The sequence below is a fragment of the Esox lucius genome, chromosome 25 (genome assembly GCF_011004845.1).
Source record: "Esox lucius isolate fEsoLuc1 chromosome 25, fEsoLuc1.pri, whole genome shotgun sequence".
Classification (NCBI taxonomy): domain Eukaryota; kingdom Metazoa; phylum Chordata; class Actinopteri; order Esociformes; family Esocidae; genus Esox; species Esox lucius.
This window is the reverse complement of record NC_047593.1, coordinates 17339399-17365446: the sequence shown is the minus strand read 5'-3', so window position 1 is coordinate 17365446 and position 26048 is coordinate 17339399. Positions and strand designations below refer to the sequence as shown.

Sequence of the window (26048 nt, the reverse complement as noted above, 5' to 3'; positions counted from 1 at the left end):
AAATTAGGAGCGTTGTGAAAGCATAAGCGACTCCTGCCCATTAGAGAACTATGACGACTAATCAAAAATAATAATTATATTTGGTTTCCTGTTCTTCAAATGGACCATCTACCATGGTCAGTGGACTTGTACCATAAAAACAGACAGTATTTGCCCTTTTAACCAACATTTTGTAATTGATTAAATGAACAGTTTCTCAAAAGGCATAACGTTTACTTGGTAGTTAGATTTATTACATTATATCAAGGATTCAGTCTAGGACTTTGTTGAATAACAAAATAGTTGTCAAAACCTTCCATTTGGAGTTGGATGTGTAATTAACAGTTTAAATTTGCTTAACTACAGTATACATCTACACACAAAATCTCATGCCATGGGATTTGTCTCAACAGTCCCAGACTCTTAATCTCTCTTGCTTAAAAATCCAGAGTCAATAGCAACCTAACGGAACAGAATGTTTTCCACAAAGGGTTTGTGGGGGAGAAGGATAAAGGTGTAACCAAAAACACAAACTTTGAAACCCTTCAAAAAAGGCATATGCCACTAAATTATTATATATATATGCTGGCTGCAGTCCTTTCAGGCATTTTGTTCTGCTAGGTTGAACATCTTGAATGAGTACATTGTATTTTATACAAACACTGTATTCAGTCAATAACAGAGAAATATTCCTGTCTGAACGCCATCTACACATTGTGTGGGTAAGTCCTGTATTATCTTTTGAAAACAGAAACACAAGAACTGCTGTTCAGATTCTATGTCTCTGGGTGCAATCAATAGAAAATCAAATGATGTGTTATGACAAAGAAGACTGACTCGTATGTTATGACAAAGAAGACTGACTCGCATGTTATGACAAAGAAGACTGACTCGCATGTTACGACAAAGAAGACTGACTCGCATGTTACGACAAAGAAGACTGACTCGCATGTTACGACAAAGAAGACTGACTCGCATGTTACGACAAAGAAGACTGACTCGCATGTTACGACAAAGAAGACTGACTCGCATGTTACGACAAAGAAGACTGACTCGCATGTTACGACAAAGAAGACTGACTCGCATGTTACGACAAAGAAGACTGACTCGCATGTTACGACAAAGAAGACTGACTCGCATGTTACGACAAAGAAGACTGACTCGCATGTTACGACAAAGAAGACTGACTCGCATGTTACGACAAAGAAGACTGACTCGCATGTTACGACAAAGAAGACTGACTCGCATGTTACGACAAAGAAAGAGACCTTCACACCCCGGCAAGTGAGTATTGACATTAGACAGAAGGGTTGGGGGGGGGGGGGTAATGTGGGAGGGAGGGCTGCAGGGGGAGGGGGGAGGGTGAGGGTGAGGGTGTGCTGCAGGGGGAGGGTGACTACGTCAGGGTGTGATGTGGAGAGATGCATTTACAACATCTTACTTAGCCTCGTTATATTACCGGTTTCATTGGCCGACACTTAAATTACAGCCAGCAATTACGGTGGCTGACGGCATTTGATGTCAGCTGTCGTTGATATAATGACACTGTAAAAAAGGGGGGACGGACTCCTCGTCTGACACCGACGTGTGCAACAAATCCTCCTGCCGTGGGTGTTTTTAGTACAGCTCTCCGTGTTTCTGCGGGACGTTATTGGTTCAAACGTTAAGTCAGACAACCTTCCTCGTTGTTCCTGGTCCTTCAGAGTCGTTGCAATTGGCTACTTACTCGTCCACTGAAAACCAGCTAAGAGAAATACGAAAAAGAAATTCTGTGAAGGTTGAAAAATTGCAATTGCTTATTACCTACCCTGGCAAAAAAATTATAATCCCTCTCAGTGCAATGTACCTTAACACATCTGACAACTAGAATTTTTACTGTGAGGGAAGAGTCTCTTTTAACCTACATGTTCGGGCCTGTATTCCTTATTCATGAAGACAATGGTGAAAGATAATGGCACCCAGACAATGGTGAAAGATAATATCAATTTTTTTGTTGTTAGTTTTTTGTTGTTGCTGAGAGCCGTTGTCAGGATTCAAACCCATACTGCAGCGGTACATGTGAAGCAGCCAGCCACCTGGACCCCCCCCCCCCCCGCCGCCCCCCCCGCCCCCCAGGCACCCAGGAGCACTTCTGACCACAGCCACGTCCCTCTTCTTCCACGGCGAGTTCACCGCGAACTCTGAAAGCCTGTCGGCGGGTCTGAGCGTACTGGGGTTCAGCTTGGAGGCATGTAACCAGTAGTGGACCGTTTTCACAGGCTGTTCTGCAGTATCTGTGTCAGCCAGTACTCAGCGGTCCCAGGTTCCCTGGCTACCCCCCCCCCCTCTGACTGTACAGACTCTGACAGTTCAACAGAGGAGAGCCAGACACACACACACACACACACACACACACACACAGACACAAACTACTTCCTGAAGCGTCACAGTCGGTTAATGTAAGCGGAAATGGGTTCACGGACGTCAGTTTGATTCCGGCATCAACATCGGTCAGCCGGCACCGTCAGCAGACCGTGTGTTAGCTCCTCATACAGGACGTACCAAATGACCGCCGGTGGTGCTCGCTCACTCCTTCTCCACATGGTTCCACTCTAAAACACAAAATGGCTGACTTCTCCGGCTGTAATGTAACGGGGGCCGGCGCTGGGGGGGGTGGGGTTTGTGAGTGGTTCTGCTAGAACGCTCCTTGAATCAGTGACCACTGAGCTGTTAAGAACCGTATTAGCTTTTCATTTGTCACACTGTATTGGATGCTTTACAGCAACAGGCAACAGCGCCGGGGCAGGGGAGGTGAGGTGTTTACAGTAACAGCACCAGGGCATTGCCGGGCAGGGGAGGTGAGGTGTTTACAGTAACAGCACCGGGGCATTGCCGGGGCAGGGGAGGTGAGGTGTTTACAGTAACAGCACCGGGGCATTGCCGGGGCAGGGGAGGTGAGGTGTTTACAGTAACAGCACCAGGGCATTGCCGGGGCAGGGGAGGTGAGGTGTTTACAGTAACAGCACCAGGGCATTGCCGGGGCAGGGGAGGTGAGGTGTTTACAGTAACAGCACCGGGGCATTGCCGGGCAGGGGAGGTGAGGTGTTTACAGTAACAGCACCGGGGCATTGCCGGGGCAGTGGAGGTGAGGTGTTTACAGTAACAGCACCAGGGCATTGCCGGGGCAGGGGAGGTGAGGTGTTTACAGTAACAGCACCGGGGCATTGCCGGGGCAGGGGAGGTGAGGTGTTTACAGCAACAGCACCGGGGCATTGCCGGGGCAGGGGAGGTGAGGTGTTTACAGCAACAGCACCGGGGCTTATGCATGTAAATAAAACGCTTTTTATGAAAGCTTTTTTTGATGTCGCATTAACTGCCCTAAATGCTGTTGTAAACTAAAACTCCAGGCTACTTCCAGGGTCACCACATGCACGTGGGAGAAGTGGGATGTCCTGACAGCAGCAGTTTCCCTCCGGTCATTCTTTTACAAAAAAGAAAACCGTAATCTGAGAAATATCTGTCTTTACCAATATCAACCACACCCATGCATCCACCTATATAAAACCTACAACAGGACTGGGCCACAGATGCAAAGCCTCTGGGGTACTGAAGTTTATTTACTGCCAGTAGGCAGTCAACTTTTAATCATTTCATTAGTCAACGCTATGAACACGGGTGAGATCAAACCACATGGGAGGTGTGTCGACCGTTGGGTTACTGGAGCAACGTCTGTCAATTTCCGACTCTACCGGGAATATACACTACAAGGTTAATCACCTGCTTCTCAGTTTTACTGATTCAGCATTTTTAACGGCTTACAGTAAATAGTGACACGCATTTTTTTTGTTGTAGTTCCATTCCTGTACAAACCTTGCAAATCAGAGGGTAGAGTGGAGCTAAACAGTGAACCGGTAAATGGAAAAGGTACTTCTGCCTTCACCTTGGACAGGCCAGAAGATAAAACATCATTGGTTGAGTCAAAGTGCAGAGATAATCCATCGTAGCTGTGTTCTTACTGGTGGAGACCAGAGATAATACTTCATTAGCTTTGTTCTTATTGGTGGAGACCAGAGATAATACTTCATAGCTGTGTTCTTATTGGTGGAGACCAGAGATAATACTTCATAGCTGTGTTCTTTTTGGCGGAGACCAGAGCGGTGAGGGCTTACCTGTTGTAGAGGAGAATGTCGGGGACCCAGATGTGATCGGAGGGGAAACGAAGGTTCTGGACCCCAGGGAAGTTATCTGGGTTCCACGAGAGATAGGTGTCTGTCCAGTACTAGGACAAGAAATAAGAGGAGAGAATGGAGATGAGAAGAGAGGGAGTAGAGAGGAGACGATAGCGGGAGAGGAGATTGAAATGTTGGTTTTTATAGACTTAACTGTTTTCTATTTCTCGACTGAAGTAGATTGTGTATTCTCTCTCTACAGGTTGACCACCTCTAGAAGCACTTTTACACCAAATTCAGTTCTGTAAATGTCTAAATGCCTTAGAGATGCTGAATGTGATCAACACATTACACCATTGGATGGTACCAAAGGGATCCAAAGATCACAGGTTGAAAACCTCTGAGAGACAACGCTTGGAAACAGAATGTGGATACTGTAGGAGCCGTAGCCCAGTTACTTAACAGTAATCAGCGTCAGGCATTGCCATTGACCATCAGCATCGAGGGAACGCTTATTTTGAAATAAATAAAAGCTGCTAAGGTGCCTGTGGCAGAATCCAAGCTCAAGAACTGTCAAGGTTTGATTCTCAACGGCTGATGTGTTGATTTTATCTTGCGAATGGAAATAATGAGGGAGTTTTATTTGGGTTTGTTTCTGGTGTAGAAGATGGAACGTCATATTGACAAGATGGTGAAGGAAAGTCAACACTACGTGTGAAGTGAAAGAGCAAAATGTAGATTGACAAAAAAGATGTACAATTATCTATGATTCTAATTTATGACATCACTGAGGACCTGCCTCTGGGCGAAATGGCCGAAACTCCCGTCCAGACCAACTCTATCATAGGATGTTTCTAATAATTCTTATGTTTTGCTTTTCCGAGCACTTTACAATTCTTTCTGTAATGAAGTGTTATAGAAGTCTGAAGAGTCTGCTAGTGTTTGACACAACTATAAATTACCGGCTCTTCCATCTGGAAAAATGCCGTGAGCTTCCTTTTTCCAGCTGCTTATTTTTTTATGATGACAAACACAAGAGAACAACAATTTCCATTTAAGAAAAAAATTGAACTCAACAGCTTCTAAAGAGCGTCTGGGGGGAATGTTTTCTAATCGGAAAACTTACATTTTTATTGTTGCAAAATGCTTCACAAAACATTTTCTTTGGCAGAGCGAATACACCAATTAAGGCCCACAACGTCATCATAAATTCATTTCAGAAACAACACACCATTCAGAGCCTGTTCACCTTAACTGAGAGGTGAAATGACAGGCCTAAGGAAGTCCTGTAGGTTGTGACCTCATCCAAGGACTACCCTTATTGACAGGTGCCATGGAAACAAGACCAGGGGAAAATCAAACATTCTATTCGACCGCGAGCCCACATGTCACTGTCAACATTTGGGGGGAAAAACTTTGTAGATGTGCATTCTATCCCCCCACGAACTGCCTCCGCTACATGTTCTCATGTGAAGGAATTAAGAACGGAAGATTAAGGTGTTCCATTCAAAGCTGGAAGAGAATGCTAATGTTGGGATGAACCGTATCAAAGCTGATCTTTGAATGTTGCATTTCTTACACCTACTCTGAGCAGGTGTCACGCTTGCGTGGAAAGCAAAGACTAATTAAGTTGATCAGAATATGAATTCATTAGCTTCCCCTTCAGCGTCAGTCCGGAGTGAAGCCTCTGAGACTTGGGCTTGCGCATCTTTAGAGACAGGAAATTATGTCACCAAAAGGGGAAAAACAATGCATGTGACAGGGGAACAGACAAATTAGGTCAGGCGCACAGAACTAGAATCGCTCTCTCATGCACACCCACACACAGACAGACCGAAAGGTAGAAGGCGGAAGGCAGAAGGAGTCCTACCAGCTGTAACCACGCATTGGTCATCAGAACCTGGTTCTTCTCATCCTGGAAAAGAAGAGAGGAAAAGACAAAAAAGAGGAAAGTGCTTTTCAGAGCAGAGGTATTCAGAACACATCTCTGTCAGAAGAACACTCCACCCTGGGTTAAGAGAACACAGAGCCTATCGGGAATCGGGCCCAAAGTAGTGGACAATGTGGGGAACGGTGCGCCGTTTGGCCCGCACAAAATATATCTGAGGAACCAGAGAAAGGAACGGAAATCAAACATATCCATTATCTTTCAGATGTTGGCTCGAGGCTCAAAGCAACAAGTGCGTCGGGCAACATGTCACGCCACGTCTGAATCAAACACCCCTCGCCCATGTTCGTTTGAGTGGTTCCCCGTGTGACCATCGTATGACGTCGTCGCACATGGTAGAGGAGGTACTGTAACAGTCAGGTTCCAGTGTGACTCGTTCATTCCGATTCACCTCTCAATCTGAAGACTAACACATTCAGTGGACTTCTGGCTGTCTCTCTCACACATTCACCCCTGAACGAACAGATGACTAAACTAAACCGCTGAGGGGGATCTTGGCTCCTCTGCTCTGGTCTGAGAGTCAAAACGCTCGCAGTTAAAATGTGTTTTAACATGGAAGGCAGCCATCTTGGCAGCGACACACAGCGACATTTGGTCTGTTTTTGTTCTTGAACCACTTCCAGGAATGACGATGATGGGAGGGAGAAGAAAGAATGGACATTCATGTTGAAGGACAGAAAGAGGAGAAAGAGAAATATGGAGAGAGAGAGAGAGAGAGGGAGAGAGAGGGTGAGAGAGTGAGCGAGAGAAAACGAGAGAGAACATACTGATACATCATTCCTGTTTTATAAAACCAAAACAGATTGATAGAGAAATCATTCTCACAAAATTTCATACATGCATATAATGTAGACTTTTCTTTCTAATTACAAGCATTTAAATTATTTACTAAACTACTGAGAATGTTGAGCTACTGAGAAGTTAACCAAGCTGTGTTGGACATGAAAGAGGAATGAGACAGTTAAAACTGCTCTGCTTGACTGCAGGTTGTTATGTCTGCTAATATTGATCTTTCTTAATGAAGGTCGGACACTGAAGGCAGCTGGTTAATTGATAAGCATAGCACGAACACACTGAGGACATTAAACATCTATGATGAATGTCATAAACAGAGATCTACCAGCAATATTTATCCCTCCTGTAAAGATCCCTTGATGACGGCTCTTTAATTAGTCTAGATCGTAAGCGGTACCTTATAAAGCACCCGGAAATTCCTGACTTCCACTCCTCCACGTCCACCCCCAAAAATATTGATGTGCAGGTTACTAATTTCAGCTCCTATTTCAACATAGAAGTTAATCTGGTCTCCCACGGAACCGGGTGCCTGACTAAGTTAAAAACCATTGGCTTCAACAGAAGTTTTCCTAAAACAGTGTACAAAGCAGTAATTTCTGGACTCTGTAACAAGGGGTCTATGAAATGCAGTGCTAGGCAATACTAACAACTGCACAGCAGCTTGGAGGGTGGTCTTGGCTTGACACAGTTCCTCCCCCATGACCAAACCCTTTAGCTCTCCCTCTCCCCATGTCATATAAATGTCCTGTTCGGTTCCCACCATCATTCCATCCCAGCAGTCGGTTCTCCATCTCGGACTCTCCACTTCAGCTTTCCGTTTTGTTCTCCATCGTACAATCGGTCTCCATCTTAGTTGTTGCATCCAATTCTCTTATCTGTATTTAAAAGGTGCATAAACTATCAATACATTTCTCCAGAACGATCCCTCAGCTTTTCCGCAAACCACAGGTGGGATGACTCCTGTCATTGTCTGAGAATCCCAGCTTCAACTGCTGCTGTAACCATCCATGACTACTCTTCGTCCCTATATCTACCCGTCCTCTTCAACGCCTCATCGCCCTATCCTCTCCTCACCATCACCATCACCCCCCCCCCCCCCCAACCCTGTGTCCCTCTCCCAAACCTCCATCCCTGTCCAATCCTATTCATCCCACTTCCTCCAAACAGCTTTGTTTCCTCCTGCCTGTCACTTTGCGATGATACAGAACAAAGACCCCACGTTTTCTAGTCATCACGCCACTAAGCCTGTTCAACTGCCTCTTCGATGTCCGGGGTGGCTGTCGTCGGCCGTCTTCCGAGCGGCACTCCAGACCCTTCACCGTGCACTACTTTTGTGCCACGGCCCATAGAGCTCTGACAAACTTAGTGCCCTACATGGGGAAAAGGGCACTATTTGTTATACAGAACCAGTCTTCAGCCCGAAAAGATTTTCTTTTGCCTAAATCTGTTATCTCAGCGTGACAGGCTGTCTGCAGTCAAGGTCTTTACCTCCGAGTTACATCTTTCCTTGTTTTTTGGTTGAAAGGAAAAGTTTGAACCTCGTTGGGCTGAGCGCCATCTCAAACAGCCGTTACCGGATTAGGTTGAATCAAAGACAACCATGCCCGACAGAGAATGAGTACATGAAATGAACGCTTATAAAAAAAAAATCTATTTACCTGCATATGTTTAAAACTCTAATACAAATCTACCACTTTGATCTCACCACTAAGGACTTAGCAAGAAACGCTACCTACCACCATTGTCACCACACAAAAAACCACTTGATAAACCCACACAACAAGGGCCTGACCAACAGCCCATCCCGAATAACACCCAGGAAACTATATCACACTACTTTTAACAGGACCTGTTCGACACCAATTGCCATACATTTAATCCAAGCCTAGAGGAAAGCGTTTGTCCCGAAAAATGGAAGGAAGCACAGGCCATTCCACTGCCTAAGAATGGAAATGCCCATTTCCCAACAAATGTGTGTCCTAAATGCATTTACAAATCACTCTAAAAGCAAACTAATCAGCCATTGGCTGGCTCTCAGCTAAATGAATAAACAAACTAATAACAGACTTCCAGGACAGAGAGGGGCACTGTGCCGACGTAGATGGAGATAGAACTTGAACATATTACTTGGTTGGAGTAACAACAGACTGGCCATCATAATCCACGTTTCCCACACTGTTGCAATCCAAACAACGAAGCACACAAATGTATGTTGGGCCTTCTGGTCTTTTTTTTTTGTCCAAGATTAGTAGAGCAGTCTGGTTTTAAAACATTTAATAGTTCTGCCTTTGTACTGTACCCATCTATTCTGTACTGTCACGTTGGATGTTATGTGTGGACCCCAGGTCTGCTTTTGACAGTTCCTATTAGCAATCCTAATAAAACCCCAAACAAAATCATTAAAAGAACAACAGACCTGTCAGTATAGTCACTCCCTCGGCCCTGCTCGGTCGGTTTGCAGTTTCAAAGAAACTATTTGGTTTGTTTATTTGCGTGTATCAGGAATTGGGTTTGAGGAGTCTGTCTGTGTGTGTGTGTGTGTGTGTGTGCGCGTGTGTGGGGGGGGTGACCTGTCCCACTTCCTACTGATGACCAGATGGAGCAACGTTTTGTTGTGAGTTTGCAGACCTACATTATTCACACAAAAACTTAAACACACCCACACAAAGACAGATGAGTTCTGGACACACACACCCACACAAACACAGATGAGTTCTGGACACATAGGCCCGTGCTGTAGATCTACAGCTGAATCTGGTGATCTGGAGAGCGGGTAAGTGTTGTAATAGCATTATAACATGTGATGGAGTCCCAACAGGCTTACGACCTGTTACTACATATCACATCAACATTTAAACAATGCTCAAAATCAGTTATTTTACCCACTAATAGAACATGGCTTTCATGAAATAAAAATTATAGAATGAATAAGAAAATGGATGTTTTAGAATAATATCTAAATTGGCGTCCTTCATTTTTACATGAGTTATTTCTACTGTGAAAATTCCAATGATTTTGTACATAAGGCCATGCAGGACTATGTTATTCATATCCCTTTAAGGAAACACTACTGACTTATATGCCTCCACTGCCACGTGTTCCCATTGTAACTGGTTTATTACAGCTCCCTGGTAAGACGGCAGACGCGCTGCTACATTCCATTATATGGTATCTATGACAAAGGCCTTTCTAGGATTGTATATCTATGCCTTTTGGCCAGATCGGTAGGATTTGCATAATCGGAAATATTTCATTGCTTCAGTAGCAAAATACGGGTCCATTCTATGCAATACATCACACACACACACACACACACACACACACACACACACACACACACACACACAGTGAGAGTGGTTGTTAGCAGTTGATTGAAGCAGCAGCTGGCTTACAGGCATGCAAGGCCTGTAAACTGATTTCAAAGGAAGCCATGCATTCAGTTTCCCAGCTTGGGCTGTCGCCATCTGATGCCAGGCTGATGCCGAAAGGAGCCCAGGACGGACAGCCAATGCAGACAGCCAGTGCAGTTTAGCGAGCAAGCTTGCTCAACACCTTCAACACAAGATAGGATTTAAAGATGTACCTTAATAAAGGGTGGTACATAAAAGTTGTGTCATTTGCACAGTCAAAGTCACTAAAAGGTGAATTTAAGGTTCTTAGACTTAGCGTTATTTCCCTATTCACTGTCGATTAACTAATTACATTTTGGTCAATTTAAAATAATTGTTCACTCTGGCAATATTTTCTGAATGTCAAGGGACAGTTCTGGAATATTCTGGGAATGTGTCTATGTCCAGAAAGCATGAATGTAGAGCACAAGAACTGATGATACTCCAGGAAAATGTGCCATTGTTGTTACAGCCAAAAAGAAAGACAGAGATAGAGAGGGAGAGAGAAAAAGAGAAACAGCAAGAAAAGGGGGGGGGGAACAATACCAAATTGAAAACCCGGGAGAGGGAGCTGAAATAGCGGCGAAAATAAAAGCGATAAACAATCCAAAAAAGGGAGGTGGGGAGAGTCGATGTGCAGAGGGGGAGAACAACACGTCACACTCCTTTTATTGCATTTCCATGTTGGAAAAGTGAGTCAAGCCCCTGGGAGCACTGAAAGGAAAACATGACCCAGGGTGGATTTGTGGGGGCATACGTGGTGCTGAAGAAAGTAGGGGCGCTGTGTTTAAACAAATGTTTGTTTAGGGCAGTAAAACATTAGGGTTTATACAGAATATTACGCTAGCCAGCAACTACTTTATTACAATTGTATTTATGCATTCCGCTTGTCATTTTCATTTTTGTTTCCAATGTTAATTTAGTAGCCCATCAGTAAGCTTTCAACACATTTCTACTGGCAAATTGGACTCCCCTTTCAACAGTAAATAGCTCTAACCTGTGAGGCAAGCACCCAATCGTGATGAACATTTCAATCTGGATCAGAAAAAGCAAGTGAATGTTATCTCAACCAGAAATTCACCACTGAATGTTAGCGTAATCAAGTCATTTTAGCACGTAATTCATTATAACATAATAGGCACACTTTAGCAGAATTGCACGCTCCTTGATGTAATTTGAAGAGTTCATGAGCACCGCCTCCTCTCCATTTCTATTGGATGTTAACCTGTACCAATCACATTTCTTTCTGGCCTCCGAACCTGTTTGAGTAAGTAATACTGGTATGTGCACATGTTTTCTACAAAAAGACAAAAGGTAATTATTTAAAAATGTCCTGTGTGTTGGGCCCCAGCCTTCAAATATATTTTTGTCCATGACTCAACCAGTCTCATCTGGAAGCTAAATAGCTACTAATACATCTTGAGTTTTAACAAACATTACTTTCACTGTTAACCAGCCCTACTAGCTACCCTCTAGGCAGCAAGCAAAGTAGCTGGCCAGTACGTAGACCAGGATATGATTAAAAACAAATCCAACTGTTCTGGCTCTAGAATAACAGAACATTTACAGAAAAAGGACTGTGACTGCTTCACAACTTAAAACAAACCTAAAATCAACAATGATGCAGTGAGCAGTGTGTTGGAAACTACAATCAGCAGTTGTACGACACGACCATCAAGCAAAGCACTTCACCCTGCCAGACAGCTTCATATCTATCCAGTTGGACTTGGCAGAAACTCGGCGTCTGAACTCGGCGTAAGAAGCTTAATATTACGGAGTACATAAAGCTGGTGGATAAGCGTGGTTACTGAAGAACAACATTACAAACACAAAGCATGAGATTTCAGAATTAGGATCCTCTCAACCAGTCAGCCTTTCAAACATACTGACCCCAACCGCCCAGACCACTCACGAAAAACACACCCACTTCACCCACGCGACGACGCACCCACCCACACGACGACAGACCCACCCACACGACGACGCACCCCAAAATGCACACCCCCACTCACCACGTCTATAATCTGCAGCAGGGTCAGGCCCAGCTCCACCAGTATGGGGGCAGAGTCGTTGTACACCGGCCTCTCTAGACGATTGTAGTTGGTCAAAAGGTCCTTGTACAGCTTCCTCTGGTACTGGCCACCTACACTGCCTGAGACACCGAGGGGGGAGTGAGGGTAGGGAGAGAGGGGGGAGAAACAGGAAGCAGGTGTGTTAGCGCTGTGGTGAAGATATGACTGAGGAAGTGTTTCATCGAACCGTCCGGCGCCACGACCAAAACATGCAATATCGTACACGAAGCCAACCTCCGGCCTTCGTGTGTGTGCGTTCACCTTTTCAAAGTCAATGAAACGTGAAAACCTTTTTGGTTTTCGACGGAACGCAAACGTGAAAACCATTTACATTTAGCCTGGTTTTTACGAAACATATTGTAACGTCCTGACCTTAAGTAGGACTTGCGTTCACTAGGAGCAGTAGTTAATGCATGTAACTTTAAAATAGGAAATGTTTTGCTTGGACATGGGTGCCAGCGATGGTGGATGGTTGTTATTGCGCCACCGACTCTGTCCCCAATGTCTACAAGTCACGAGAGATGAGCGATGTACGTCTTTTTCGCTCACTTCACCCCCTAACCAGTAATGTCACCGATAGCCTACACCTCGATAAGTAAGTAAAACAGATTTCCCAAACGTGAACGCGTTCAAACAAAAGTGTGTCCACGTACCGCAGGGACCTGCCAGGTTATCACGTGGCAACGTTGATGCCAAACAGCGATTATATTCACACAGATGGACGCAAAGACAGTGGGTGGTTTATGAAGAAAACAAATTACAGGACTATGGAATTAAATGAGAAACTTAAAGAAATAACAGTGCTGTTGATGTAAGAAGAAACGAAACAATATCTTCTGATCGTTTCTCTGTAATTCACACTTCACCTCATGGAACGCTCACACTGTGGCCGTTTAATCAGTTTGCATAACAGAACGGCATTCTCATTTCATTCACTGCAGAGACAAACTCTCATTATACGAAGACCCAGAGGACACACTGTGATTAAAATAACATTACGCACAAGCGCAATACACACACACAGAGACACGCGCCATAATGAACTGCTCTGAATTAACACTATGATCTTCAGTCATGTCTAACACACGGTCGTTGTTATTTAGAGGGGATTTATTAAACATAGCCAGGCAGTATAAATAATTTGGTGTTAATTGAACGCTGTGGAGTAATAACATTAAGTCGGTTGCACAATATAACCAAACTTTCCTGTATTTCAATTAGGAATAGTTACCACTTGTGTACACAACATACTATAGAATTTAAATTAACTTTAAGAAAATTATGAAATAAAAAGAAATATTAAAAGCAAAAAACGGATACATCATAATTACATAGGTCGCTATCCCCTTGTCATAGAAATCCTACATTTGCTCAGGTGTAACAAATCACCCCGTCCTTACATCCCCCCAAAAGGACACCATCCCTACAGCTCCCCCCAAAGGACCCTGTCCCTACACCCCCCTTCCCAAAGGACTATGTTCCCCACCCCCCAATGGACCCTATCCCTACACCCCCCCAAAAGGAACCTATCCCTACACCCCCCCCAATGGACCCGGTCCCTACATCCCCTCAAAAGGACCCCGTCCCTACAGCCCCCCTCCAAAGGACCCAGTTCCCCACCCCCCAATGGACCCCCCACCCCACCAAAGGACCCTGTCCCCTGCCAAAGGACCCCCCCCCCTAAAGGACCTCATCCCTACATCCCCCCCAAAGGACCCCGTCCCCACATCCCCCCAAAGGACTCCCTCCCAACCGAAGTGAGGTGGGGGCAGCATCATGTTATGAAGATGTTTCTCGTCTGTCTCATTTTCAATCTCTTTCTCTCTCAACATCCCTCGTTTTCCTCGGTTTCTTCGGGTTTCAAACACACAGACTTCAACAACAATAACATATCATCGTCATCATCACAACAGTCATGTTTGTGGGTGGAATTACTATGGTGCTGTTTAATCTGCAATTGTTGCCCGGAAACATGAAATAAATAGATGATTGTAATATCAAACGGCTGGAGTCATAATGAAAAGCGAAGAAACAATCTGATTAAGTCGAATTAAAAAGGCGCATGAATAGACACTGGGGCTTTGATGTCAAGTGACTCAGTGACTTTTATGTGATGTTGGCATGACAAGAAGAATACAGAAACACACACAGTGTGCCAGTGAAGCAAAAGACACACGCAATGTGCCAATGAAGCAAAAGAGACAGTGTGCAGATGAAGCAAAAGACACGCAATGTGCCAACAAAGTAAATCAGAGGCGGAGGGAAGTCATTTGAGTGAGGTGGCATCCCAATGACGCCCGACAGAGTGATTCCTATTCTGGGCATCGTCCATCCTTCAAACAACCTCCTCTCAAGTTACCAAACAGGAACTGTCCCAGACCAGCTGATCAGCGCAGACGGAGGTGAAAGGTGAGGGCCCTCATCGCCAAACCTCCTCACCCAAATGTGAAGGTCGTCTTGTCACGTGCGGGCAGGCACACACACACACACACAAACACACACAAAAACGCAGATGCACAAAAACACAAACACACACACACATTAGATGTCCATCCTTTCGAGACATTTGTATGTGTGGTGTTTTCTCAAATGTATAGGTTGTTTTTCTCTTCACATTTGTTCTTTAGTATTTTTATGTTTTGGCAATGTAAATAAATGTTTCCAACGCCAATGAAACCCATTTTAAATAGAGAAATTAAGACAATATGGAGAAAGAGAAAAAAAAAGAGAGAGAACAAAGCTTGTGTTAGTCCTTTGAAGAACACGCACCAACTTTTTTGCACCTTATTAATTATGCTAATCTTTCTATCCAAAGAGAATCCATCTCTTTTTTCATAATTCTGTCTCTTTTAGTATGTCATATCCTTTTGCAGAGGAAACAGGTGCAAACCTGGCCTCATTTGTTCCTGACATTTTATTTTTTTTTCAAATCCACTGATTTCTTTTTTTGTCTACTCACAGCTACATCAGGAAAATCTGTCCTAAACTGCACCCTACGAATTGCACTCCTGCTCCCTGGCTCCAATAGCATATAGGGTCTCATTGGTGACACAGGCCTTTGTCTGGGAGGTTCAAGCCGGGGCTGAAACACAGTGCTGGAGTCCCAAACGTGCATTATGTCTCTGGCAGGCTAGTGCCCTACGTGGGCCTTAGGGTGGTATTTGGGATTCCGGGATACCAAGGTTTCTCCCTAGAACACGCCAGCGGGGCCAGTCGGCATGGAGTCTTCTCTTAAAAGCTTATCTGACAGTGTTATTAACATAGTCTGTAGTGAGTGTGTGTGTGTGTGTGTGTCATTGTTATGCTTTATGACTTATTTAAAGGAATTAAACGCATCCGTGCCTGAAGACCATGTGTTCCTATTACTCAAGCCGGAGCTCGAGCCCATCCATCAATGCAGGTTTGAATAGGCGCCGTGTTTACGTAGCGACCGACAAAACCCCGGGACACTGGTTCAGACCAAGGCGTAGCATGGGCGTCCCCGAACTCTCGTTGTTCATCCTGATTTCAGGGCTAGCCTGGGTTGCCCGGTGTGGCAGAGTGTTTGAACCGTGTCAGGGAACAATGGTGGAGTGGGTTCTGTGGTACCGATGGGTGTCCAGGCTGCATTGTACTTGTCCTGTAGATGGCTGAATGTGTACGCCCTCCCTACTAGAGACTACCAGCCAATTTCATTTATGTCGTACCATTTTCCAAGTGAAAATACAGGCCCACTACCGATCTGGAAATCTCCGTAAAGTAATATGTAATATATGATCGTTATGAAGCTATGAGATAACAATCATTTCGGTACAAACAGTGCAAATGGCTCCAAGGAGAAAACATGCCCGCACCGTTAGATATTATCCAGTGTCTCAAATGCAAGGAGGAATGGTTCGTTCAAACCAATGAAACTGTCTGGCCTGATGATAACATCTTATGGAGAAGACGGCTTTCATCTCGTCCTCGGTTCTCCTGTAGCCATGGTCCCTTTAACGACGCTTCGACATAAAAGGCGTTATGATGATGACGAGCTGCGTTTCTGCACTTCATTTCATCCAGGCTCTCAAACCACTTAAGGTCTTGGAATGGCGCTCGTCTTCTATCCGAATTCGGCTTTCAATTTTGCAGAGGTCAGGTGGTTTAGGGAGACCAGGGATCGGAAAGCTCAACCCTCCTGTTACGCCAAGGGATCTGAACTTCTGGAAGAGGTTTCTAGGTGTTTGGCTCAAGGTCACTACAAAATTCAGGGAACAAGCATCAACAATATCAAACACAAGCACCGTGTTAGCAAGAACACACTTTCCTTGTGAATTCTGCTGTAATAAATAAATAAATATGATTTTGCCTTGAATTAAATATAGCAACATCCTAGACTGTCCAAGTATGCCACATTAAACCTGATACGAAGAGGAACCTGGGTCTCTTTATTCAATATTAAAATCACCTAAAGTGATTTCTGTTAAAGACTGCGTGTCCCAAAATGCACCATTTTCCCCACCCAGGCCCCAGCCAAATAAGGCCGCTACACACGGAATAGGGCGCCAGTGGGACGCCGCCTTTGACGGCTGATGTGCACTAAAGAGATGAAACTCGCATAACCAGATCAGAAAGGCTAAATATAAGACGGGATTAAACACTGCAGGGATCTGTCCCAATTGACCCTTACGGAACCAGTTAACAGCAGAGCACCATGAAGAGAACAGGATGCCGTTCAGGACCCAGAGACAGCGTTCTGTTATACACTGCCAGAATCAGGAACCTGGTTTGGCGTTTTGAAGGAGAGGGTAGTGGGATCAGAGGTGAGGAGTAGAAGAGTACGAGGGGTCCCTTTATCCTCTTCTCCTTTTGCCGCTCTCCTCCAACCCCTCTCCACCTTCTATCCCTCCTCTCCTCCTCGTACTCTCTGCTACTTCTCTCTTCCTTCCACTCCTTCTACACCTCAACCTTTTACTCCTCCTCTCAACCTTTTACTCCTCCTCTCAACCTTCTACCCCCTCCTCTCAACCTTCTACCCCCTCCTCTCAACCTTCTACCCCCTCCTCTCAACCTTCTACCCCCTCCTCTCAACCGTTTACTCCTCCTCTCAACCTTTTACTCCTCCTGTTCTCTTCCTAAGAAAATCAATAACTGCAGTATGAGTGCAGTCATCTAGAGACTCAACATTTAGTTATAAATAAAACTGCCTGTTAAGTGTCCATTGAATTGTGTGAATAATAACAGTTAAACTGAGTATTGGCAAAAACAAACTTGTAAAAATGCGGATTAAGTGTTTCTATGATCCATCCGGGCAAATGGTGCATTAATGCATTATTGACAGTTCAGGCACTCTGGCACAGAGGTGTGGCATTTCAGGAAAACCAGAATACAAATTCTATCACTCTTTCTGGCAGCCTTTGCCGCGCAAACAAATGTCAGTTTGTGTAGTGGAATAATATTATTTAGCAAGCTGGAAAACATTAGGAATTAAATGTGGAGCAGAGATTTAAAATTACATAACATTCCCAGCCTAGGTCTACCTTAAAAATTATTCATCAGCCATAATTTATTCATTGGGTTGCATTAAAGAAAGTTTGACAAAGGGGGGCGAAAAAAGACCACCTCTGTCAGACGGATAACAACGCTGCCCGCATTCAGAAGATCTCTATACGACACTTTTCCTATTCCACAAATGTATTGAAACATACTCCTTTATCTCCTTCTGGCTCATCTCCGCCCTCACTTCTATTGAAATCATACTCCTTTATCTCCTCCTCCCCCCAACCCCCGTATATTCATACTAGTTTAACTGCATGAGCAACTTCTCAAAACCCGATTTAAACGACACGAGACGTCTTCGACCGACACAGTTCACGTGTGTTGTACTGAAATAGCACTGGTTCTTAGGTTCTCGCCGTAACAACCAAGCAGCGAGACGGCACACTAAGCGGCGTTCACCTGTACGCCGGCTGTCAGTACAATGTCACTGGCGAACATTATGGCTCCAATGATCGTCTGCCGTATTGTTCTTCCCGCGGCGTTCCCATTCTGTCAGTCGCAGGCGATAGCGCTCGTTGATGATAGAGTAATCAGTTCGGGAATAGACAGCCAAAACACGAGTCCATTCTCAATGTAAACACCTCCTCAAACATGTCATTATTGCACACAGGCAGGTTGACCCCCCCCCCCCCCCCAAACAGCATAGCAGTCAACAAAACACATTTTCGGTCCATTCACCCGACCTCACGTCTTGGTTTCCCTGAGGGATAATAGTGCATTGAAACCTAATGTGAATAAACACACTCATTTGTCTCGATTATTTAAAATGTCACTAAGCAGTGTTGTGATCATGGGGTCTGTGTTACACTTATCACCTTCAATAAACAACTGATTTTATACAAAACCACACATAATTAAGAACTGATGTTCTACAACACCACCTTTAAGTCATCCTACAATTAACCACTGACATCATAAAATACCAACTTTACTACAACATTGATGTCATACAAGACATCCTACAATAACCCACTGATGTCACAGGAAGACAACCATTGTTAATACAGAAAAAAACGTTGTTTTTTCCTAAAAAAAACTTAGAGTGTATCCAGTCTAACACCATTGCTTCAGTCTCAGAGTGTGTACTGTTCTTTAGCAGTGCCTGATGGGAAGTTCTCCCAAGAAAGCTGAACTACAAGAACACTGCTATAAAAAATATTTCTAGTTACAAAAAAAAAAGTGTTTCACAGCTATTTAGATTGTAACATGATTCGCTACTCCTATTTATTGCACGTTTAATCACAAACATGAAGCGAAGCAACTCGGTCGATTTTTATCAATCAGGAAATGACAATGATTTCTACATTGGCCGCCTTCCCCAGCCACAAAATCAAAACATATTGCCATTTTGACAAGACGTCCAGGGCAGTGGAGAGAAATCAATACACAAAAATCACAGCCAATAACAACATTGTTGGGCAAATTATAATGTGAAATACCATCACTTTTTGCGGGAGGGGGGGGGGGGCATGGTATTCCAGAAACATCTGCAAGACACCACCAAATGCCTCTGAACTTATTTGACTGCGATTCATGTTGACTGGCCAAGCCTCAGAATCAGACTGAGCGTGCCTTTCACAAGCTGAAGACAAGACCACGGGCAGAAAGGCCTAGAACAAACCGGAACTGAAGACGGCAGCAGTCCAGGCCTGGCAGAGCATCACCAGGGAAGACAACCAGCGTCTAGCGATGTCTATAGGTTAACGACTTCAGGCAAAGGACACGCAACCAAACATTACATATTACGCAACCAAGTATTAAATATTACGCAACCAAGTACTAAGTATTGTACATAACCTGTCCAATGCTCTCGGTATCCTAATCCTAACAAAATATGCTATAATTTGCAACTGATTAGTTCGATATGGATTATGAAACCCTTAAATTAAAGCTAACAGTCGGCACTTTAAGCCTGTAGCCATTGTATAATTTCAAATCTGAAACATGGGAATACAGAACCAATAAAAGAATAATACATTTTATTGGAATAATCACTTTTAATAGTCCACAAAACAATCCTTTGACTAGCATCTTCAATGTTCTATAAAGATTTAAAAAAAAAAAAAAGTTTGAGACCATGTTTCCATTTTACCACGGGACAGATGCCCAGCAGCGAGAGATGCTGGCCTGTCAACCAAAGGGCCCCTAACGTGGATTCCAGGCCCGTGTTGCTTGGTGCTCTGAGCCATATGCCAGCGTCACGCTGAACAAATAGAATTTACAAGATAGCACCAACAGATGTGGGGACTTAGGACAGGCACGGCTGCGTCCCGAACGGAGACCTGTCCCCTTGTTACCAGGCCTCGTGAAGGAAGCCACACACTGGGATAGGGAGCCGGATGCCGTTTGGGACGTGGCCACGGCCTTGTTCCAGTCTCTTAACATTATGTGGAACAGAGATAAAACCCCTCAGCTCGGTGAATCGAGGTCAAACGAGGGATTGTTGAACCGCTTATAACACACTGTGTGGCTCGGCGACGGCCCCCCGACGTGACCCATTCATATTCAGGAGGCGGGGCTTAACTGACCATTTTACATTTCCTGTCCAGACTCCACACCCATCCACACACACACACGCACACAAAGCTGTGCCAAGGCCCAGATTAACTCTCTGGGGTGAGGCGCTAAGGTGACGTCTTCCTACCTAAATAGAAACTCTATCACACACAGGGTCAAGGCTCCGGGGTCAGTGGCAAACTGCTTGTCATCGCCGACGGAAGAACTAGAAATGGGAGATTCCGGGGCATATGCCCAGTACGAAACGCACAAACGTTCCGCGACTCTGGAGACAGTAGTGACCAAAAGGGAAGGATGAAAATGAATAACGTGTAGAATGTGGAGGCTGCCGTAAAACCTCTTCCCGAAGTGTTATCATACTCAATCAGGGACCTCAGGTACTGAACTGGATGGGTTCAACCCACTTCACACCCGACCCTTTTATGTTCCCAGAGCACTACGGAGGTAGACCCCCCCCCCCCACACACACACACACACAATAACATGAAGATAAGCAGATTACATATTGATTTGGGTCCGGCGCTGAGGACTTTAAACTGAACACATGGGTCCTGTTTTAAAGTAGTTCTTTATGAAGGGAAAGGGTGTAACCAAGTTAAGAATGCAAACACAAAAAAAAGACCAGGTGACAAACACCTAGAACACCTACAGATTAATTTACAGCAGCATCTTTAATGTTCAGCCAGCTGACTTGGAACTATAGTTTAGTGGTTTGACATTAACAAACTTTCGATTTCTGAAACCAGCTGAAACGCCCTCACAAGTTAGTCTAAACCCTGAGGGAAAAGTCATTTTTAAAAACATTAATATCTGTCACCATAAAGATAATTGGATGTCTTAAAGGTCAGGTTTTTTTTGTTGCAATGAAGCCCTTAATTAGCTTTGGCTCACAAAACTACGACCAGCTAATACTGGAAACAGAGACAAAACAGTATCACCAAGCTCTTCCAGGGACTTGGGGGGGGGGGGCATAATCCTTCCACACCTCTGGCAGGATTATCTGCCACAACAGGTGCTGGCGGGAAGCTCAAACCCACACCACCAACATACCACTAAGGTCAACTAGGGTCCTTTGAGGAGTGGAATGTGAATTGGAACCGACTGAGGATGTCCGTCATCCCTAATTAGTCTGTGATAAATGTCTGGTCCTGATAAACTGTGGGAAGCACACTGACCTGCCAGGTCTAAATACGGGTCTTTTATTTTAGCCGACAAATCTGTGAGGACCTGGATCCTCTACCAGCAAACATGCAGCGGAGCGTTCAGGTAAGGAAGGAAGTAAATTATATCCAGAACAATATCCAGATATTTTTCAGGTTTTACCGCCATTCCCAAAGGGCATCCTACTCCCTTTGTAGTGCAATACATTAAACGGGGGAGGGGCGGTAGGGCGCCATTTGGGAATCCGATTAGGGAGGAAGTGTAAAAAAAAAACTCAGTGAAATAATAAAAAAATTATCAACTCGTGTCCTTGTATGAAAAAACGAAATGTACTCCATGGCCATACAAATAACTACATTGAATGTTTATATCGCTACATCCTCTCCATATCCAGACCATATTAGCGCGGATTCCTAGATCCAGCCTTCATGGACAACCGCGCGCTACTTACGGATGAAATAAAGGATATCGTTCCCTGGTGGGAGATAACTCGCGCGCACACACACAGACACAAGACAGATGTTACCTGTTTATTAAGGAGGTCAAAGTGCTGCAGGGTGCACTGCGCGCGTGTGCTATCACTGATTGATTGACTGACACACACACACACACACACACACACACACACACACACACACACACACAGTGAGTGAGATTCAAACCAACAGCAAATATTTGACAGCTTCGACAGCAATGCCATAATCAACCGTCGCAGTATTTACAAACATAATCTAAAAGAGAATAACAGCAGGGCTTCTCACTTCTCACTTCAACTGGCATTGGTGGTTTCCAATGCGTGAATAGAGCCGCTGTAATTAACAATTTCACCGTTTTTTATAATATGTAAGACTAGGTTTTCTACAAACCCTCTAATTATTCGCCTATGTATTGATCATGTCTTACACAATAGAATTGCCTGCTTTTGCCATTAGTGCTCACTTTCGTCTTTCAAAACAATTCAGTGCACTTAAACTGGCAACGCTTTTCTTTCGGCGCAAAAGATAAGACGCAAGAAAAGCATTTGCCTACCTTTGAAGCAGAAGCACGTCCAAAGGTAAACAGTAACAGACACATATCCAAAACACTTCAGATGATGCATGGTACTTGTAGAATCCCCGTTCAGTGCGCAGAGATTAAACTTTGGCTCCAGGAGAATGCTGTGAATATCCTCTTATGAAAGAGGCTGACTAAACCGCTGCCGCGCGCACACGTCTCTCTGTTGTTAGAGAGCGCAGCAGACGAAAGTGGACTGTTTAACTGAATTCATACGAAACAGCGTAAATTCCTCTGCTCTCTCTCTCTCTCTCTCTCTCTCTCTCTCTCTCTTCCTTCCTATATTTTACACTTGATTCCAATATCGTACTGTATTCATTTTGAAGGAACTCCAAAGACGGTTTAAATCTCAGTATGTTATCTTCAAATGTGACGGTTTGTAGGGCTACATAATGTAATGGACTCCCCAACCAGGTGCATAACGTGCTTCAACAGAGGTAGGCAACGTTCGGTCCAGCTTTTTGGGTGTGACGAGGTGGGGCCTGATTAATGGGTGTCATTTAAACCTTTCGGCCAATACGGGACCGTTTCGTTTTATTTCATCATTGCACACCATTCTGTCGTAGGCTTACCAAACGCAACCCGTTTGAAGCTACTTACCAGGTACTAAAAAAATCTTCGACCATCGCACATTTCCTTAAATCTACACTCCTGCCACCCTGTCTTCTGACCCCTTTTAAGAGACACATTTTCTCTTGGTAGCAAGACAATGATTTTGATCTAATTTGGACATAAAAATGTCCCAGTTAGATTGGCTTATTTTCTTCACTAGTGAACACAGACCAAGACTATATCCCCATGATATTCATTAAATAATACAATATAGGCCTGGATAAGTGTAATCTGATTATTATGTTGGAACCTACTGTCAGTAAATTTATTATGTACAAATGTGTTACATCGATTCGTAATTTAGCATTTTGAAAGCGGCGTTATATTCTGACCCGCTGGATATTAGCTGGGAGCAAACATTGTTACCATAAACAAAAATGGTCTGCATTATGTTGTTATGCATTATGACGCTGTGCCGGGGGAATTGCGTGTTCTGGACGGCGACGCTGTTCCATACCTTCACTAGCCAATACGGAGACAGAGTGTTAGTGCGTTTTACATTCAGCTTACCCACGGGGCGAGAAACAGTGCTGACTATGGATTTGCTGGGCACGCCGCTGCGCATGGAATTCATATGTAGTTGGCTAACGCTGGGCTGTAGTCCAAGAGTTTCCAAGTATTTATTTATTTAGGTTTTGGGACCATCAAAGCACAAGCAAATTGAGTAGTTGGGGTTGCTGATTAAAGTGTTTTATCAGTGAAGGCATTCGATTCAAGGTTGTTATTATAATTATTATAATTATTATTGTACACAAAGTGCATTATCAAAATGCACACATTTTTATAGTAATTTATAATCCCAATTCCCAAGTGTTACTTAGAAAAGCTGAAATACAAAAAAGTAACCAAAAAAAAAAGCCTATGATTTTGGTCAGTGCTTCTCAAACTAGAGTTCAATAAAAAGCTAAGTGTATAACTTTAGCTGCAAAGATTTCCATTAATTCTAACTTAAGCTGCAATTTATCTTCGTTGTAAGCATTAAAAATAATTCCTTCCCAGGATGTGGTTAATTCGGAGATTCACAGGCAAAGTGAGAGTAAAAGTCTTGTATGTTTGTTTTTTTATCTCACTGGAGTTGGATTGAGGGGGTCACTATTAAAGTTAGAATCTGATACTGAGGGGTCCCTGTTGAAGTTAGGATCTGATAGTGAGGGGTCCCTGTTGAAGTTAGGATCTGATACTGAGGGGTCCCTGTTGAAGTTAGGATCTGATAGTGAGGGGTCCCTGTTGAAGTTAGGATCTGATAGTGAGGGGTCCTTGTTGAAGTTAGGATCTGATAGTGAGGGGTCCCTGTTGAAGTTAGGATCTGATAGTGAGGGGTCCCTGTTGAAGTTAGGATCTGATACTGAGGGGTCCCTGTTGAAGTTAGGATCTGATAGTGAGGGGTCCCTGTTGAAGTTAGGATCTGATAGTGAGGGGTCCCTGTTGAAGTTAGGATCTGATAGTGAGGGGTCCCTGTTGAAGTTAGGATCTGATAGTGAGGGGTCCCTGTTGAAGTTAGGATCTGATAGTGAGGGGTCCCTGTTGAAGTTAGGATCTGATAGTGAGGGGTCCCAGTTGAAGTTAGGATCTGATAGTGAGGGGTCCCTGTTGAAGTTAGGATCTGATAGTGAGGGGTTCCTGTTGAAGTTAGGATCTGATAGTGAGAGGTCCCTGTTGAATTTAGGATCTGATAATGGGGGGTCCCAGTTGGAATGCTGTCATAATAGGTCTTTATACAAAGGGTTCTTGTACAGACCTAGTCACTATGGACCTCTCTGGAACGGACATTCCAAGATACACAGTCATTCCCTGACCCTCTCTATCTCTCCCACAATCCATCTCTCCCTTTTTATCTCCTCCCCCTCCCATATTTCTCCCCGTGTTTCTCGTCCTCCTCCTCTCTCCTCCTCTCTCTTTCCCTGTCTATTTTGGTTAGTTTTTCTGGACCTGCACGCTGCCAGTTGTCTCTCAGCATCAGTTGCATTATGCACCGGCAGACCACCTCCTGCTCCAGTGCGCTGCTCCACCACCGCCTGGTTTCACCGCGTACCTACAAGCGGCCTGCCATCGCCTCGCATCAGCGTTCCCACAGCCAGGCTGACGAAGACCTCGGCACAAACGGTGCACTATTTCCAAAGTAGTACCCTACTTGTGATCGGGCCACCACACGAGAAAGGGAGTCATTTGGTTCTCATGCGTTGCGTTGCCCCAGAGAGGCCAAACCCGCCGGCTAGTCTCAGGACCTGTGCTAGTCCATGAATAGGCTGTTTCCGCAATGACTCGCGTGATGAGTCGGCGCAATATTAGGACAGTTCTATTGACCGCGTGCTTTTCCACTTTGTCCCGAGGACCTCTTTTATGTCAGTCAGCGTATCTCTGCACGGCAATGACATTGTAGCAAAATAGCATGACTTTCTCTTCGCCTGGATAGAAGGAACTTTTGTCCAGGAGAAGGCACAATTCCAAGGGGCCTGTAAGGGTAATTGCGAGCTTCTTTGTTTCTAATATGTAGAATTTAGTAGAATTAGGGGAAAGCCAGTGTTTTACTTCAAATAACAGGGAAGACCTCCATTCAAAATCCACTACATAATGTATGTTATGTGAACTAAGTATAAATGAATGATTGCCATGACTGATTTGTGGTTGTTAATCTATGGTAGTTGTTCTAGACACTAAATTACCAAAATGCCGTTTTACATGTACAAATTAACTCTTTTAATGCATTATGTGTATTGTTATTTTAATGAGCTTTCAAAGTACCTTCTAATGAAATACACTGGACTGTGGTTGAGAATAAAATGAAACAAGTATGACTAAACTCTTAGGAGTGGTCTAAATATGCATTTTGATGCCCATATCTGCACACACGCACACA

General features: G+C 44.2%; 1 pseudogene; it reads right to left on the bottom strand.

Moving 5' to 3' along the window:
- LOC105024702 overlaps positions 1-23041 on the bottom strand; it is a 35135-nt pseudogene extending 12094 nt beyond the window's left edge.
- Between the last annotated feature and the right edge of the window lie 3007 nt (positions 23042-26048).